This window comes from Sciurus carolinensis, chromosome 17 (assembly GCF_902686445.1).
Source record: "Sciurus carolinensis chromosome 17, mSciCar1.2, whole genome shotgun sequence".
Classification (NCBI taxonomy): Eukaryota; Metazoa; Chordata; class Mammalia; order Rodentia; family Sciuridae; genus Sciurus; species Sciurus carolinensis.
Window position 1 is genome coordinate 17,365,622 of NC_062229.1, and position 17,645 is coordinate 17,383,266.

Sequence of the window (17,645 nt, forward strand, 5' to 3'; positions counted from 1 at the left end):
TTGAAAGTCTTTTTGGTCTATTGATCATCTATCTATTTATCTTAACAGAGATCCGGTCATTCAGAAGATAATTAAAGGAATCAATGGAACTTGACCTAGACAAATAGATCTTTGTTCTCTGGAACAGTATGATCCTTTAAATAGTGTAATTTAAGAATAAAGAGGAGATCCAAGATGGCAGGAGATCCAAGATGGCAGACTAGTTTGGGGCAGCATTCCTTGTCGTTTGTAACTCTGTATTCAAGCAGAAGAATATCTGTTTCTCTGTGAGACAATGTTTGCTGCTCATCGATCCCCTGCTGTTTACCTCATTTGTCCACCTCAATCTCCTGCAGGTCTACCAGCATATTGACTACTTTTTGAGTGCAGATCATTCACTGACTGCTGCCTATCATCCACCATTTGCCCGTTTGCCTGCCTCTTCCCTGCCCATTGCTTACCTTTCACCTACCCATCACCCATCGCCCAAGGTCCACCTGCCAATCATCTGCTGGTAGCCTGCAGACTGCTGGCAGACTGCCAGCAGATCACCATGTGCCTGCTGTTGCCTGGAAGTCCACTGTCTCAGTACTTACAGGTTTGGTTACACATGGCTGCCTGCAGGACCCCTGGCCCAACTGACTGCACCTGCCTCCAGGACCGCTCAGCTTGAGCAACCTTGCCTCACCTCTAGGACCCCCAGGTTAATGGACCACACCCTACATGGACTCAGCACCCATGCCTCATGCTCCAGCTCCTCATTTGCCAACACTTTTGGAAGCCAGTGCAGCATACTTGGATTATCCTGTAAGTGGACGAGGTCATCTTTAGGTAGGGCAAATCCCATCCTAGGATGCCTTCTGGAGACCAGAAGCTCATTGTCAGGCAACTGAAGACTAGAGCGTTTGAATAGCATATGAATATTATAGTATAGATTATTTCCCTCTTTTTGAAAACTTTTAAGTTTTTATTTCTTTATTTTTCTCATTCTATTTTCCTTTTGTTTACCTGTTTCCTTAGAGTCTCTTTCTCCCTCTTCTCATGCTAATAAGAAACTTCTTTTGATTCTGCTTTTACTCTTCCTGCCATCTACTACTTGTATATACTCTTTTCTTATCCCATTAACAGTTACATCCTACACCCTCCCCATCCTCTTTGTCCACCACTAGAAAATGTAGACCTCATTGCAAATCTATTTGATATACTGTAGTTCAAAATCAAACTCATCCTCTCTGTTTATTATGACAATATTTTTAATGTCTTCATAGGGGCTATTCGGTTTAGGGCTGCATATTGTCTGTACTGGGTGCTGCTAATATTGATCTCCCCCTTAAAGAAGAGGTTTTTGTAACCTGCAGGTTCACAATAAGGCTATAGGGGGGAAACTGCAATACCCAAATCTACACTGCTAGGTGGGACGATATGTGAACAACATGAAAAAACAAGGAAAGAAAATATTCCAAACAAACCTAGATTCTATATTAATAGAATCCAGTGACAGCATGTTAGAAGAAATGTCAGAAAAGGAGTTCAGAATATACATAATTGAAATGATTTGTGAAGCAAACGATGAGATAAGAGAGCAAATACAGGCAATCAACAATCACTCCAATAAATAGTTGAAAGAGTAACTGCGGGAAGTAAAAGATCATTTCAACAAAGAGATAGAGATTCTGATAAAAACAAACACGAATCCTTGAAATGAAGGAAATAACAAATCGAATAAAAAACTCAATGGAAAGCATCATCAACAGACTAGATGACAATGAAGACAAAATATTTAATCTTGAAAATAAGTTAACCAAAGAGAGAATATGTGAAGAAATCATGAATAGAACCTCCAAGAACTATGGGACATCATGAAAAGACCAAATTTAAGAATTATCAGAATTGAGGAAGGCACAGAGATACAAGCCACAGGAATGAAGAAACTATTCAATGAAATAATATCAGAAAATTTCCCAAACCTGAAGAATGAAATGGAAAATCAAATACAAGAGGCTTACAGAACACCAAACGCACAAAATCACAACAGATTCACACCAATGCACATTATAATGCAAATGCCTAACATCCAAAATAAAGATAGAATTTTAAAAACTGCAAGAGAAAAGCATCAGAATACATATAGGGGGAAACCAATACAGGTATCAGCAGATTTCTCAGCCCAGACCCTAAAAGCAAGAAGGACCTGGAACAACATATTCCAAGCTCTGAAAGTCATGGTTGCCAACCAAGAATCTTATAACCAGCAAATCTAATCTTCAGATTTGAAGATGATATAAAATCCTTCCATGATCAACAAAACTAAAAGAATTTACAGATAGAAAGCCTGTGCTACAGAACATTCTCAGCAAAATATTCCATGAGGAAGAAATGAAAAACAACAATGTAGGTCAGCAAAGGGAGGAACTACCCTAAAGGAAAGGCCAGTTAAAGGAGAAACCAAGTCAAGTTAAAAACCAAAAATAAACCAAAATGACTGGGAGTACATTTGTATCTCAATAATAACGCTGAATGTTAATGGCCTAAACTCATCAATCAAAAGACATAGATTGGCAGATTGGATTAATAAAAGACCCAACAATATGCTGTCTTTATCTTATAGAAAAAGACATCCACAGAATAAAGGTGAAAGAATGGGAAAAAACATACCATGCACATAGACTCAGGAAAAAACTATAGGTTTCCATTCTTATATTTCATAAAGTTGACTTCAAGCCAAAGTATTCAGAAGGGATAAAGAAGGACATTTCATACTGCTTAAAGGAACTGTAAATCGGGAAGACATAATGATTGTAAATATTTATACCTCAAACAATGGTGCATCCATGTACATCAATCAAATCCTTCTCAATTCCAGAAATCAAATAGACCAAAACACAATAACTCTGGGTTTTAACACACTGTTGTCAGAATGCATGAGAAAATGCTTTCCCCTCCAGAGTCCTATCAATAGCGTATGTAAGTTAACTTTGAATTTTGCCAATGGAGAGAAAAAGTTCTTTCATCTGCAATTTGAATTTACATTTCTCTTTTTAATAGATGAAGTTAACTATTGTTTATTAATAGCAAATTTTATTTCCTTTTTCTATGTTTCAAAAGGATTATGATTTTGTCAATTTAAAGGTTAGGAAGAATAGCTCTTTCTGATATGACCTGTAAGTATCTCCTTAGTTGTCTTTTTAAAAATGTTTATTTATGATGCTTCTTTCCATGAAAAAATGGATTTTTTATGTAACAAAAAGTACTCATGAAATAATTTATGACTTAGGGATTTTGAGTCATGAAGGACTAGATAGATCTTGCTAACTCCAGATTTATAAAGAAAAAATTTTCCAGTTTTCTTCTTGTGTTATTTAAAAAATATCTTTGGTACATATGAAATTTGTCATGGTATATGAGGTAAGGCAGGGATATTACTCTACTTATCCCTCTAACATTTATTGGTACTTCTTTTTCCCAGTGATTTCAGATGATGTCCTCCTTATACATTCAATTTTTATATGGGTCTGAGTGTATTTATTTCTGGGCTTTCCATTTTGCTAATAGACCAGTATGATACTCTGAAATTATTTAGGCATTTAAATACTGCCTTGGTGTGTTTTAGTGGTGGTTCACGTCTATGTTTATCTTTATCAGTAAATTTAGCACCAGGTGATATAGCTTAGAACTGTTAAGTTTCCATTGAGGTTGTATTAAATTTATAAATTAATTTATACAATAATATGGTCATTCTACTTTTAGAAAGGCTATTTTTTGCCTTTAGTGGTATTTTAATTTTTAATAGGTCTCCCATTTTATTGACAAACATATTAATATTTTTTGTTACTGTTAGATATGAAAAATTTTCTTCCATTCAATCTTCAAAATTTTGTTTGAAAGTGTAAACTACTGATTTTTGTATGTTGATTTTGTACTTGGTAATCTAATTGCAGTATCTTAACTGTTTGTACTAGTTGTTAATAAAATATCTTTACTCAAAAGAAAAGAACAAAGAAATGATAACTATTATAATATTAATATTATAATTTTACATGCATTTGCAGTATTAATTTTGACATGCCATCCTTACATCTTTACATAGGATGTAATGATAAAAATGATTATTGATTTTATGATTTAAATGCCAATTAAATATGTGCCTCCATTTATGCATTAAAGGAAATCTCTTTCCCTAAGTGGTACAGAATTTGTAACAGAGAGTTCAAATCTCTTCGTTAATGTGAAATTTTTTTTAGACTTATTATTCTTTGTTGTGTTTATCTGCTGTGTTGTGGGTCAGTTGCCACAGAGCTATTCCCTAAGGGATCCCAGAGCTTCTGTAAGGCCTGGGCTTCTGGTCCTGGATCAAGGGCTGCTAAACCACCTCCATGTCTGGCACACTGTTACAATGTCTCAGTGGAGGTGCCTGCCCCCAGCACCAGTGCCATCATTGCTCTGGATCCCAGAGCTGTGCTCCCCCATGCATGCCTGTGACTCAGGTCTCACCTTCATGAACATTACCCAGGTCCCCATCATCTGTCACCATGAGGCAGTCTGCAAGCTAGAGCAGTTTCAAGAAGGATTCCCCTTAGGCTCAACTCCTTCCATGGGAGGAAAGGAGAATGGGAGGAGCTCAGAGCCACCTATGCTGAAGACCATCCACCCTCTCTGCCCATGTGGCCTTACACAGCATTGGGTGATGAGAGTCCCTGCATCTTTATCAACTCCAGCCTCAGGTGACAGGTATATAGACACCATACAGAGATACCCTCCCAGGTGCCACACCTGCCTGAATTCTCTCAACCCCTATAGGAGCAGGTATTTACATTGCAAAATTAGTGTGTGAGTGATTGATGGAACTTCCTGTGATGATACAGATGTTCTGTTGGTGTTGCCACATGTGGTAGCCACTCATCACTCAAGTCTTGCAAGCCACTGGGATTACAGGCATGAACCGGTTAAGAACACCATATTTGAAAAACAGCTACTAAGTGGAATTATGGAAGTGGAAATTTTGGTCAGAGAACTCTCACTTCTTTTAAGGTTTAACTATTATTGTTATAAAACTTGGCTTGAAAGAACTAAGATTACACTTGTGCAAGAATCCTGACTTATACAGCCCTGGGGTTTAGTCTCATCACCATATCTGTGACCTTGAGTGAATGACCTTGCTGATGTAAGCTCTTACTTCCTTATCTGAACAGAGGAGAAAGTGTCCCCAATTGCGGGCTCTGGTTTGGGTGTGGTTTAAATGTGTCTTCCAAAGCTTTCTAGGTTGGAATCTTGGTCTTCAGTGTGGCGATGTTGGTCAGGGGTGGAGTGGTTAAGAGGTGGACTGTGAGGCAGGGCTGTTAGGTCATTGGGTAGCTGCCCCTAAAGTTATTAATGCAGATCTACTGACACCCTGGTTCCTATGAATGAGCAAGACTAGCCTCCGGTCTCTCTGACTTTCATCGTTCCACGTGACCTCTGCTTTGTGCATGTGCTTTGGCCATGACTCCTTCTACCATGATATGATATGACTAGGGAGTCACTTGAAAACTATGCTATACTATTTGGACTTTCATTTTCCTAAACCAGGACCAATATAATACTCCCTGCTGTACAAATTATCCTAGCTCAGGTCATTTTATACAGGAAAGGAAAATGGGCTAAAATATCCCATAAATGAGTTTATGGAAAAAGTAATATGATGATGTGGATAACACACTGAAGTAGCTGCTGGCACATCTTGAGTGTTGTTCTTATTCATATCAATATCAACAGCTTTTTATTTATTTTCTAGGTTAAAGTCTAGTACTAAACTTTTGAATTTTTATGTTTTTATCCAGATTCTATTTGATTTTTAACCACTCACACCCCTGAATTTCTTTCCATTTTGTAAAGATTTACCAAGCATTAATTTTTTTTGTTTTTTTGTTTTTTTTTTTTTTAACCAAGAACTGTATTAAGCTTCTTGGTTGCAAAAGTGAATAAGATATAGTTCTGACAGTTAAGGAAGTGATACTGTGTTGAGTAGGAATATTCAACCAGTTGCCTCGTGTGACTGAAAGAAAAATGAGTCAGATCAAAAGTGCAAACGTTTTGAGTTAGTCTTATTCTCATTATCAAGGAAAACAACTCTGTCAATGGGTATGCAATCAGGGCAACATTTTCAAAATACTTTAAATGAGCATCCCTCCACTTCAGGGGTTATGGAAATGTGTAAGTTTTAATTACAAACTACAAACTTAGCATATTATTTGTCATACATAGAAATTAATGAAGCTGATTCCACAGGAGTGGGGAGCTGAGCAGATGTTGCAGGAGGTTAGGAAGGGGAGAAGGGAGGTTGAATAATGAGGATCCCAGGTACAGTTACCCAGAAGCAATAAGTTCTAATGTTCTACTGCAGAGTGGGATGACTATAATCCAACAATTAGTTATACATATTACAGAGAACATGAGGAGTTCAAAGCTTCCCAACTCCAGCAATTTTGAAATGTTTAAAGAGATGGAAAAATTACAGATTTGATCATCACACATTATTCATCTTTGTCCAATTATCACAACGTACTCAAAAATATATCAGATTATTATGTGTCAACAATTATTCCAAAGAAATTCTTAGGTGTTAGTGCATGAAAACAGATTGTACCACAGAATGTTAAAGTGACTGGTTAGAAAGTGAAAAGGGTATTCTAATATGTAACATGATGAATGGTAGCTAGGGATGGAAAGACCCAATTGGAAGACCCAAGGAAAAAGTTCAAAATAAAAGCAGAAGCGGTGCAAATATTGGATGAAGGTATCCAGGCTCTCTGGTCTTCAGAATCATGCACAACACTGATGAGGAGATTCATGCAAAGGACCTTTCACTGAGAGTCACCACCTTGCTGAGGACTCTCCCCAGAGCCACTTTGATGACTATAGATGAAAGGATTCGACATGGGGGTGACCATGGTGTACATCACTGAGGCCATTGGATTGATTCTAGAGGATGGTTAAGCAGCACAACTGAGGTAGACCCCAAGGCCAGTGCCTTAGAAAAAGGAGACAACAGGAGGTGAGACCCACAGGTGGAGAAGGCTTTGTACTTCCCCTCAGCTGATGAAATCCTCAGGATGGAGGAGAAAATCTGATAATAGAGAAAGATACCAGTGAGAGGGAAAACACCCAGGATGATGGTCACAGAGTACACCACTATGCTATTGATGAGGGTGTCAGAGAAGGCAAGCTTCAGAACTTCAGGAAGATCACAGAAAAAGTGAGGAATTTCCCTGTTTGTGCACAAGGACAGCCTCAAAATGTTCAAGGTTTCTGGCAGGGAGCCCAGGACACTGATCATCCAGGACCCCAGAGTCATAAGCAAACAGAGCCGTGGGTTCATGATGGACATATAGTACAGGGGGTGACAGATGGCCACAAAACGGTCATATGCCATCACTGGCCAGAGTACATTGATCTGTCATGCACAGAACAAAAATTATAAATCTGTGCGATGCAGCCTGCAAAGGTGATAACTCTGCTCTGCGTCTGGATGTTCCTCAGAGCCTTGGGGATGGTGGTAGAGTTGAAACCAATGTCTGCCAGGGACAGGTTGGAGAGAAAGAAGTACATGGGCATGTGCAGGTGGGAGTCTGAGATTGTGGCCAGGACGATGAGTAGGTTCCCCAGCACTGTGACCAGTACATGGACAGGAGCAGATCAAACAGGAGGGACTTCAGGTCAGAGTCCTTCATGATTACCAGGAAGATGAGGTTACCAGTTTCTGTTTGGTTTCCTCTTTCCATTGGTTTTTAGTTTTTAAAATTTATTTACTTTGAGTCATTGTACACAAATTGGGTACAATTTTGTTTCCCTGGTTGTGCAAGTCGTTGAGTTGCACGATTTATGTAATCATACATGTACATAGGATAGTGATGTTTGTCTCATTCTGTTATTTTTCCTCCCTCCTCTTTTTCATCTATACAATCTATCCTTCCTCCATTCTTACCTCCCTCCCACCTGCCATTACGTAGCATCATCCATTTGTCAGAGAGATCATTCGACCTTTGGTTTTTTAGGATTGGCTTATCTCACTTAGCATGATATTCTCCAACTGCATTCATTTGCCTGCAAATGCCATAGTTTTATTCCTCATTATGGCTGAGTAATTTTCCATTGTGTATATATACCATTGTTTCTTGATCCATTCATCAATTGAGGGGCATCTAGATTGGTTCCACAGTCTGGCTATTGCGAATTGAGCAGCTATGAACATTGATGTGGCTGCATCACTGTAGTATGCTGATTTTAAGTCCTTTGGGTATAGGCCAAGGTGGGATAGCTGGGTCAAATGGTGGTTCCATTCCATGTTTTCTAAGGAATCTTCATACTGTTTCCAGAGTGGGTGCACAAATTTGCAATCCACCAGCAATGTATGGGTGTTACCTTTCCCCCACATCCTCGCCAACACTTACTGTCCGTGTATTCTAGATAATAGCCATTCTATTGTGGGTGGGATGGAATCTAACTGTAGTTTTGATTTGCATTTCTCCTATTACTAGAGATGTTGAACATTTTTTTCATGCATCTTTTGATTGCTCATAGATCTTCTTCTGTGAAGTGTCTGTTCATTTCCTTAGCCCATTTGTTTATTGGGCTATTTGGATGCTTGGTGTAATTTTTTTTTTCTTTATAAATTCTGGAGGGGTTTTTGGTTTTCCTGAGAAAGAGGGACAACAGGAACTCAAAATTCCCTCCCAATAGGTATTCGCCAGGATGACCTCCATATCTTTTATTTGGACCTAGGAAAATCATGAAATTTTCATTTTGTCTCCACTGTTGGATTTCTTTGATGAGAAGCTCTAATTACCATTGACAATCTGCAACAAATAAAATAAAACAAAGCAAGTGTAGTTAGTGGTCTCAGAGGTGCTTTCTGGAAGGGGAGAACCACTTCAGCCTCATTGGGAAACTCCCCTGGGTATGTGCAGTTCCAGGTCTGAACCACCTGCACCTGAATGCCCCAGGTGTGGAGCTACCATATGCACTCTCACAAGGCTGTCTGCTCAGTGATGTGTAGGTTCCTTTGTGGACCCCAGCTGCAGTGCCTGCTGCATCCCCAGCAGTCCTCCCTTCCCCAGCATCCTGGTGGCTGCTGTGGTGTGTTCTGCCTAATCATGTGGAAACGTGAAGTCCCTAACTCTAGACAGATTCAGCGACCATTGGAAGGCTCTTTGGTTTACAGTGCCTGGTTCCTGCAATATCTGCACTTCACATCCCCTGGACCTGGGGTGCTCCTTGTGCTAAAATATATGGGGAAACACTGCTGTTATTATTTTCTAGATTTCCCTGTAATTACTACTTTCTCTCTATAAATACAACCAACATGGAATTTCTAAATATGGAAATCCTAGAATTTCTAAAACGAAGCATGAAACTTATGCATATTTTGAATCATGTGATTCTCATATTACAATATTGAACCATCTGGAAATGGCTTTTGAAACATGCTCACTTTGGATATTGACTGTGTTAATTTTCCTTTCAGTTTTGATTCATTTTCATTTTTCATTTTCCTCTTTTATGATTATCTATAGGTGGCCCCTGTCAGTTTAAAATTCAGGTATTTCCCTTTTTACATTCTTAAAAATAAATGATTGTAAGTGACCGTCTATGTTATAATGGTAAATAATTTCTCAGTTTCTTTCTAATTTTTCCTTCCCACTTTATTTTTATTGGTGTCTTTTTCATTAAATTTTTTCTCCTTATAGAATAAATGAAAGTTGAACAGAGACTCACCAAATATCATCTGTACCAAATTTTTTTCCAGGTAGCAGTCTGTTCTTGTTGAGGAGGTTTTAATCCTTTAGCCATGTTGGAAGAGCAATATTATTGAATATTTACTAAAGGCTCCATGAAGCTCATAAATTAATTTGGAAAAGTGTTGTCTTTTCTGTTTCAGATTCTCATTCCAGTCACCGTAATTTCCCTCTGGATATTTTAATCATTTTTTGAGCACATTTTCCTGACATTTAGAATATACATATATAGGTTATAATTATTTTGTATTGAGAGTGTTTAATGTGAGAGGGTTTAATGTTTAAGAATGATTTGCATGGACATTATCTCTCTGTTTTTGTTATGGTATTAAAGGTTTAGATTTTTCTGTGTTAATGAGATGTCCTGTTCCAAGGAATGCATTTTAGTTTAATGATTTTCTAAAAATATATCCACATTCTTCAAATATTATTCTTCAAATAATAATAATTATAACAACTATTTCTTTTCCAGGTCTTATATTATTGGTGGGAAATCCCAAAATCTTGTTACAATTTATGGGATGATTAGAATTTGTATTTTACTTTCTTTCCTTTTAGGGAAATAACCCTAAAAATGGTGGTAATGTGAGTTTCACATTTATATTAAAATTCATCATATTCAATGCATAAAATATAAAAATGACTTCATATTACATTTCTGGGTGCTTTAAAGGGCTTTGTAAAGGTAGAAATAAGTTTTAGTAATAAACTTTTTAGAAACAATGTTAAATCCATCTCCATATTCTCAAAAATATTTCTTTTGTATTCTCAAATAAATTCTAAACGATTGAATGTGGAACAAGGGACTACATCAGCTATCTGCAGAAACATAAATGTTAAGGTGAACTTACCATGGAGACACCTCACCTTTATAGAGTTATTTTCTGAGCATGAGGCCTATTGTAGATGTAAGGGAGGTGACATAGGTAATTGTGTCTACAAGCTAAGATTGTGAATGAAGAAATATGATGCGAATACCTTAGATGCAAGAATAATTTATGGGATTGACCAAAGTTAATATATTTGATCTACAAAGCCTTAACTATTAATTATGGAAAGCTTCATGCTTTACTGGAAAAGGCCAGACAGTATTATAGATTTATAAAAGAAAATGTCAAAAGGGTGGTAAGTGCTAGAAATGTTTGAAGAGAGAAGGTGAAGGTAGTTGTGATGGTTCCAGATGACTGATGATGGCAGGGTTTAGGGAACTCTTGACGACAGTGGCGTAAAGAGGAGGTCCGATTTTTTACTAAGAAGGGCCGAGTTCCTCAGATCCAGTGCTCGAAGTAGAGAGAGGAAGTCAAGCTGAGAGGAGAGACATCAAGAGGCACAGGAGCTGGCTGCAAGACTGCTTTAAGTGAGGGGCTCTCTCACTGCAATGTCCCCACCTGGGCCACCAAGGCTGGTCCTGTGAGTGCTGTGCTGCTCCTACCTGCTCCCACATCAGGCACCCCAGGGGTTGGTGAGCTCCTGCTCTTCCTTCCCTGGGTGATAAGGGTCAGCTCAGCTCTAATGAAGGGTAGGATGGTGCATCAGGAGGAGGGCTCTTCAAGGTCCAGATGAAGCCACTCATTCCTGCAGAGCTGAGCTGTGGGCCAGAGGATCACGGGGCATATTTACTATTTCTAGGACCTCAGAAAATGACTACTCATGAATGCTCATTAAATTAATCATTGCATTGTTACTCAATTAAGTTTCCCTGAGTGAGGAAACAAAATTAGGAAGGTAATTGTGAAAGCAGCCAGTTTTGCATCCCTGGAACCAACTAGTTTGCCAGATACAGACAGTCTTTCCCTTGGGGCTCTTGGCTCCGGTGTTGGACTTGATCTCAAGGGATCATTGTCTTTCCCTATGAGCATTTCCTCATCAAGTAACTTGGAGCCTGTCTGTCACAGACAAGAGCAAACACTCTTTCCAAGCCCACACAGAGCTGACTAAACCCCCTGCCCACATACTTTGACACAGCTTCTGTCCTCCCTACCCAGGGCACAGTGTAGACACAGTTCCAGGAGTGTGATCAGAGAAATATAATGAAAGGAGTTCGTGTAGGCAGTCATCTGCATGAATCCACAGCTTTCTTTACAAGCTCAAAACAAGTCCATTGTGTGGTCCTAAATATTCGAAGCCAGAGAGTAAGGACCATCTTTATCGATTTAGAAGGTACTGACTTTATAGGCCATATCAAGCATTATGAAAAATCAGAAAATCAGAACAGTGGAACACCAAGCATTCCTTTCATGTCCTTGTGTTTAGCATGAAGGAGTAGCCAACAGGTGAGATCTCCCAAAGGCACTACCTACCATGGGGCTCCCAGTGCCCAGGTGTTCAGGAATTGCAGCACTTTCCTGGTTCATGCCGTATTCCTGGTTCATTTTCCATCCTCTTCCTCTCAGGAGGGGTGACGTTCCTCACTCACATACAACACGTAGGCATCAGCCTCTAAAAAGGTGTATTATAGGAAACAGCCCTGTGAAATCCTTTTTTGGAGCCAAACGAAGAGCATCAGTGTAGTTTTGAGGACAAGGTGCAGCGATTTCTGTTTGAGAACCGTGTGACTGAGTGTTTTCATGTCAACATATGGGAATGATTTTTCCTTGAGGACTGGTATGTGCTGATTTTAACCATGTCCTTTAACTTGTTATTAATACACTCTCCCTTCCCTCTTCTGGCTGTGGTAGATCCTAGCACAAAGTCTGTGGCTCCACTTTAAACTTTGGGCAGTGATACACATTCAATTATTTTCATTTGTAAAATTGTCTTGAGGAAAAGAGGCAGAAGAAGAATCAGAGAAAAGGTGAATGTCTTAGGCAGACTCCCACATGGCCCTGGAACCCTGACCTGCACTGTAAGTGACACTGGGGTTTTGAATGTAATCTTTGAACATACTTTTCTTCTTTCAAGTTTATTTAAAAATGATATCATCAGGATGGTGGAGGAGATACCAGTTTCATCATCCCACCCAAAACTAGGTAGAGACAACTCTCCACATACCATAAAATTCCAGGTAGCATCTGCAAAAATGAACTGCGGATGAAAGAAAAGGATACCACTGACATAGAGGAATTGCAGGTCATATTGACATACTTAAGATGCCATCAGATGCTGAGAACAAATATAAGCAGAGGTTACTGGGATGGTATTAAGGCAATGCTCCATGGGTGAGAATGTCTCACCAGAAGGGAGGACCTAACACGGGCTCCCTACACCCATGTGTTTCAGGGTTTCCACACTCCTGGTCCATGCTGTGTTCCTCGATCCACTTCCCATTGTCCTCCTCCTAGGAATGAAGCCATCCCTTGCCTACACTTGCTAAAGAGACACCAGTTTCTACGAAAGCATCATACAAGAAACAGACTTTTGGAGTCAAAGAAAGAAAATCATGGGAGAATGTCATAGACTGTAAAGTGCAGTACCCCTGTTTGGGAAAAATGTGGCCAAATCTTTTATTGTCCATGTATCAGGAATGGTTGCTGTAGGGAGAACTCCTATGTGCTCATTTTAGCAATGTCCTGAGTATTGGGCACATAGTCCCCTTCTCCCCTTCTGATGTTGTAGATCACAGGGTCAAGTCTGTAGTTCCAACTTAACAAATATGTAAGGACTTATGATCCATCACTGTCATGCATGCACATGCTTTGGGTTAAAGAATTAGGAAGTGAATCAAAACGGGAGGCAGGAACATCTTCAGGTAGACTCCTAGGTGACTGGGAAGGGTGTGCCTTTAATTGTTAGTTATTCTGGGTTTTCGAGTGGAGGAATCACTGGACAGCCTTTTATTTTGTGAATTCCTTTCAGGCATGACAACATCAAGATGGCGTAGCAGGCAACCCCTGCCTTTGCCAGGTCACCTGAGTCAGGCAGAGACTGTTATCCATAAAGCAGGAAAGCCCATGGATGGAACAAGAGCCCATCAAGAAAGGGGATTCACATGGTGGGTAACCAAAGGACAGGATGATGGAAATGCTAGGACATGACCAGTAGCGATGCATAAAGCAGAGGATATTGGTTGCACCCATGTAGTAGGACCCATGGTGATTGATAGCAGCCTGCCCCACAGAGGACACCAGCACCTTCTGCCAGGACATCATCAATGACTATTTCCCCTGGGGAACTCCACAGAGGGAGATGTGGCTCCCAGGTTCTCTCTTCTTCAGGAACAGACTGCTGTGGAGTCACTTTGGAAAAGATTCCATATCCTCCTACACACTGCCAGAGTCCTGACTCCAATGCTGTTGCTGTAGCCCATTAGGAGTCCACTGTCCATATCGACCCCTGTGGCTGAACTTGGCATGACCACACTTCAGATACTGGTCTCTTGTAATGTGAGGTAGTTTGCACTCTTATATCAAGAGATGAGCTCTCAGTGAATGTGACCATATGCTGGACATTGGGTCACTTGCAGCAGAGAGGTATTCCCTGAGGTGCCCCTAACTTCTGTAAGTCTGTGGAGGCCTGGGCCCTCCAGTCCTGGATCGTCGTCTGCTTCACAGCATCCACATCTGACAGTGTTACCAACGTGTCAGTGGAGGTGGCTGCTCCCTGTACCAAGGCCATTACTCTCTTGCATTCTAGACCTGCATGTCTGCAATGTATGGCTATGATTCAGGTCTCAGGTACATTGTGACTGCCCAGGTACCCCTCATCTGATGTCTATCCAGTGTCACAATGAGTCACATTGTAAGCCAGATCAGTGCCATAAGGACTCTGCTGAACTGTAACACCATGGTTCATTGCTAGCTCTTCGTGGGAGAGACATGGTGGAAGAGTGTGGAAGAGGAAAGTACTCAGCACATGGTAGCTGGGAAGCAGAGAGAGAAAGGGAGCATGAAAGGGGATGGGGAGAGGGTGAATCCTTCCAGGTCACACCCCAGTGACCCATTTCCTCCATCTAGGTCTCACTTCAAAACCCCTTTAGGTACCAATGAATTAATACATCGAATGGAGCAATCAACTGTTTTCGTTAGCTTTATTGCAGCTTTGAACAAAAGATGTGACAGGAACAATTTTAGAGTAGGAAAAGTTTATACTGCAGCTCACAATTTCATAGGTGTCAATCCAAAGACAAAGCTATATTGCCTTGGGTCCAAGCTGTGGTGGAACACCACAGCAGAAGAGTGTGGTGGAGGAAAGTGGCTCAGGACACATGGCACCACAAGCAGAGACAGTGCCCTGCTCATCAAGAACAAAATATACAAAAAAAAAAAAGAATAAAATATACGCCCCAAAGGCATACCTCCAATGACTCATCTCCTCCACCCACACCCTAACAGCCTACAGATACCACCCTGTTAGCCCCACTAGGGATTAATGCAATCATTAGGTTCATATTGTCAGATCCAATCGTTTCATCTCTAAACTTTCTTGGATTATCTCACACGTGGGTCTTTTGGGGACACCATGTAGCTAAACCATAATATCCACGGGTGATGTCAGAGCTCCTGGAGCCAGTGGCTGACTAAGAGCTGCACCTCTGAACCTTGCTGCACTGAGGATCATGCTTCCAACACATGCGCTTTGGGGAGACTCCAGATCCAAACTTTAACATCTCCTTAGATGCTCCTGGAGGAACACGGCCCTGTAGACACCTTGATTTTATCCCAGTGATATCCATTCTGGACTACCATTCTTTTGAACTGTAAAATAATTCATTGGTGCTCTTTTATCTTCCAAGCTTGGTGTAATTGGCTCCAGCAGCAAAAGGAAATGACCATACCTGGCAATCCCCATGCTCTTGTTTTAAACTGGTCATCCACTACCCGTGGTCAACTCACGGTGTCTATGAAGCAGAGTTGAGCAGGCATGTTGGAATGGCAGCTCAGGTGTGCTTTTCACCGTGAATAATGGGGCAAGATAGTTTTCAAGCAAAGGAGCACAATGGACCATTTTCCATCTTACATGAAATTATGTTTAAATATGTATTCATATAGACATTGTGAATTTGTTTTCTCTAAATATATCAGTTCTGAGGAATATTAAAATACAAATCCCCCATAATTAAAAGATATACTAGTGTTAAACAATCAGTGTAGAAGAAAAAGATTTTCAAATAAATGTTGTTCAAATTTTTTAAAGTCATTGTATCAAAATAAACTAAATTATTGCCTTAATACCAAAATAAGAAAGCTGTAGTAAAGATCTTCAAGTCTACTGGACTCTAGAAGACAGTGTCAATGAGCCCTCTGAGCATATGCTAGGGTGTAAGAAGAAAGGAACTGAGTAGAACCAAGAACACAAATGATGAATCAAGCATGTTAAACAAGTGTAGGTCAAGAAAACGAAAGAAAAAACAAATGGAATTCTAGGGAATGTATTTAGAACATGTTAGGCATTATAAAACATGAACTTGTAGATATGTACACTGTTTAGTCAATTAGAGTGAAAACACATACCATGCTATGTGATCCAAGGAGATGAGATAAAAATACAGAGAATAAATGCAAGGAGCTCATGACCAAGTGTGTGTCTGTCAAGTCCATCACCTGTCATCTGAATATGTGCCACTGTGCTGCTGTACTTCAGTAAAGTAGAAATGCAGGATAACACAAAATCATGAAATGGTGCACAACTTCACTAAGGATCCAGGGCAGTGCTGTGGTTCAATTTGTGGTGTTTCCAAAGCTCAGGTGTGGGAGAATCTGCAATGTTCAGAGGTTTAAGTGATTAGATCATGGATCTGTAACCTAATTGTGGACTAAGCCTGTTAAAAAGGATCATGTGAGTGATAAGTGTAGGCAGGTAGGGTGTGGCCTGGAGGAGCTAAGGTCATCAGGAGGCTTGCCTTCTGTTTGTATTTTCTTTCTGGGGAGCGGAACTCTCTCTGCTTCCTGGTTGCCCTGCTCTAAGCTGCTTTCCTCCTACTCACTCTTCCAGCAGGACGTGTGGCTGCATCGCAGTCCCAGAGCCTGTGGAGTCAGCTGACCATGGACCAAAACTCTGAAACTGAGAGCCAAAATAACCTTTTCCTTTTCTAAATATTCTTGTCAGTAGTTTTGGTCAGAGCAATGAAAAGTTGACTAAAACAGTAAGTGAAATGAGAAACCTGTTGTGCCCTGCATAACAACATTTTGGAACCTCATCAACCACACATAAGTTCATGATCTCATAAGATTTGCATCTCCTGGTGATGGTACAGCAACATTAACTTGTCTATGTGCTGTGTTAAGAAAGCAAGGACTGTCCACCCCCATATCTCTCTGGCTTCCTGTCTCTCCATTTGATCTCTCCATCTTGGGAGTGCTCCTTGCTCAGCTTCATCCACCTGGATGGGATGAAGACAGAGGATCCCTCACTTCAGCTGGAGTCATGATAATTGGACTTGATAGACTCCAAACTGTGAGAATAATGGATTTCTTTATAACTTACACCATTTCTGGCACTTTGTAATAATAATGCAAATGGACTAACATATCATATAAAATAGGATATGTTTAAGCTTAGTGATGTGATGTGTTTAAAACAAGGAATAGTGTTGACACCTACTGCGTGTTGTTGTTATTAATATAACATAAATTACTCCGAATTTCTTTCCAGCTCAAATCTTTTATTCATATTAAAACTTTGTATTTCCTGTTCTTGATTCCATTTTACATTTAACTCTCTGCCCTGCCATTTTCACTACATTTGAAAATATTCCCTGAGGAAAAAAGTTCTTTCCAACAAAAGGTTGAAGCATTTGTCTTAAAGGTTGGGAAAGAGCCTTTTCAGAATTTGAAGAATCTGTACAGAGGATGAATTAAAAAAATTGAATATATTTGGTGTGATGAGGAAGCACAGTAATTTGATATGATAGGGTGAATTTTTTCATTCCCTCTAAGAAATGTTCCTGTATATGAATTTTTCATACAACATTAACTCAACACTAGAAGTACACATCCCATCACTTCTGATATATGTCAG

At 39.9% G+C, this 17,645-nt stretch overlaps 1 pseudogene; it reads right to left on the reverse strand.

Annotated features, from left to right (window-relative positions):
* Positions 1-6,818: 6,818 nt before the first annotated feature.
* On the reverse strand, positions 6,819-7,569 carry LOC124968138 (olfactory receptor 7C2-like; annotated as a pseudogene).
* Positions 7,570-17,645: the final 10,076 nt, after the last annotated feature.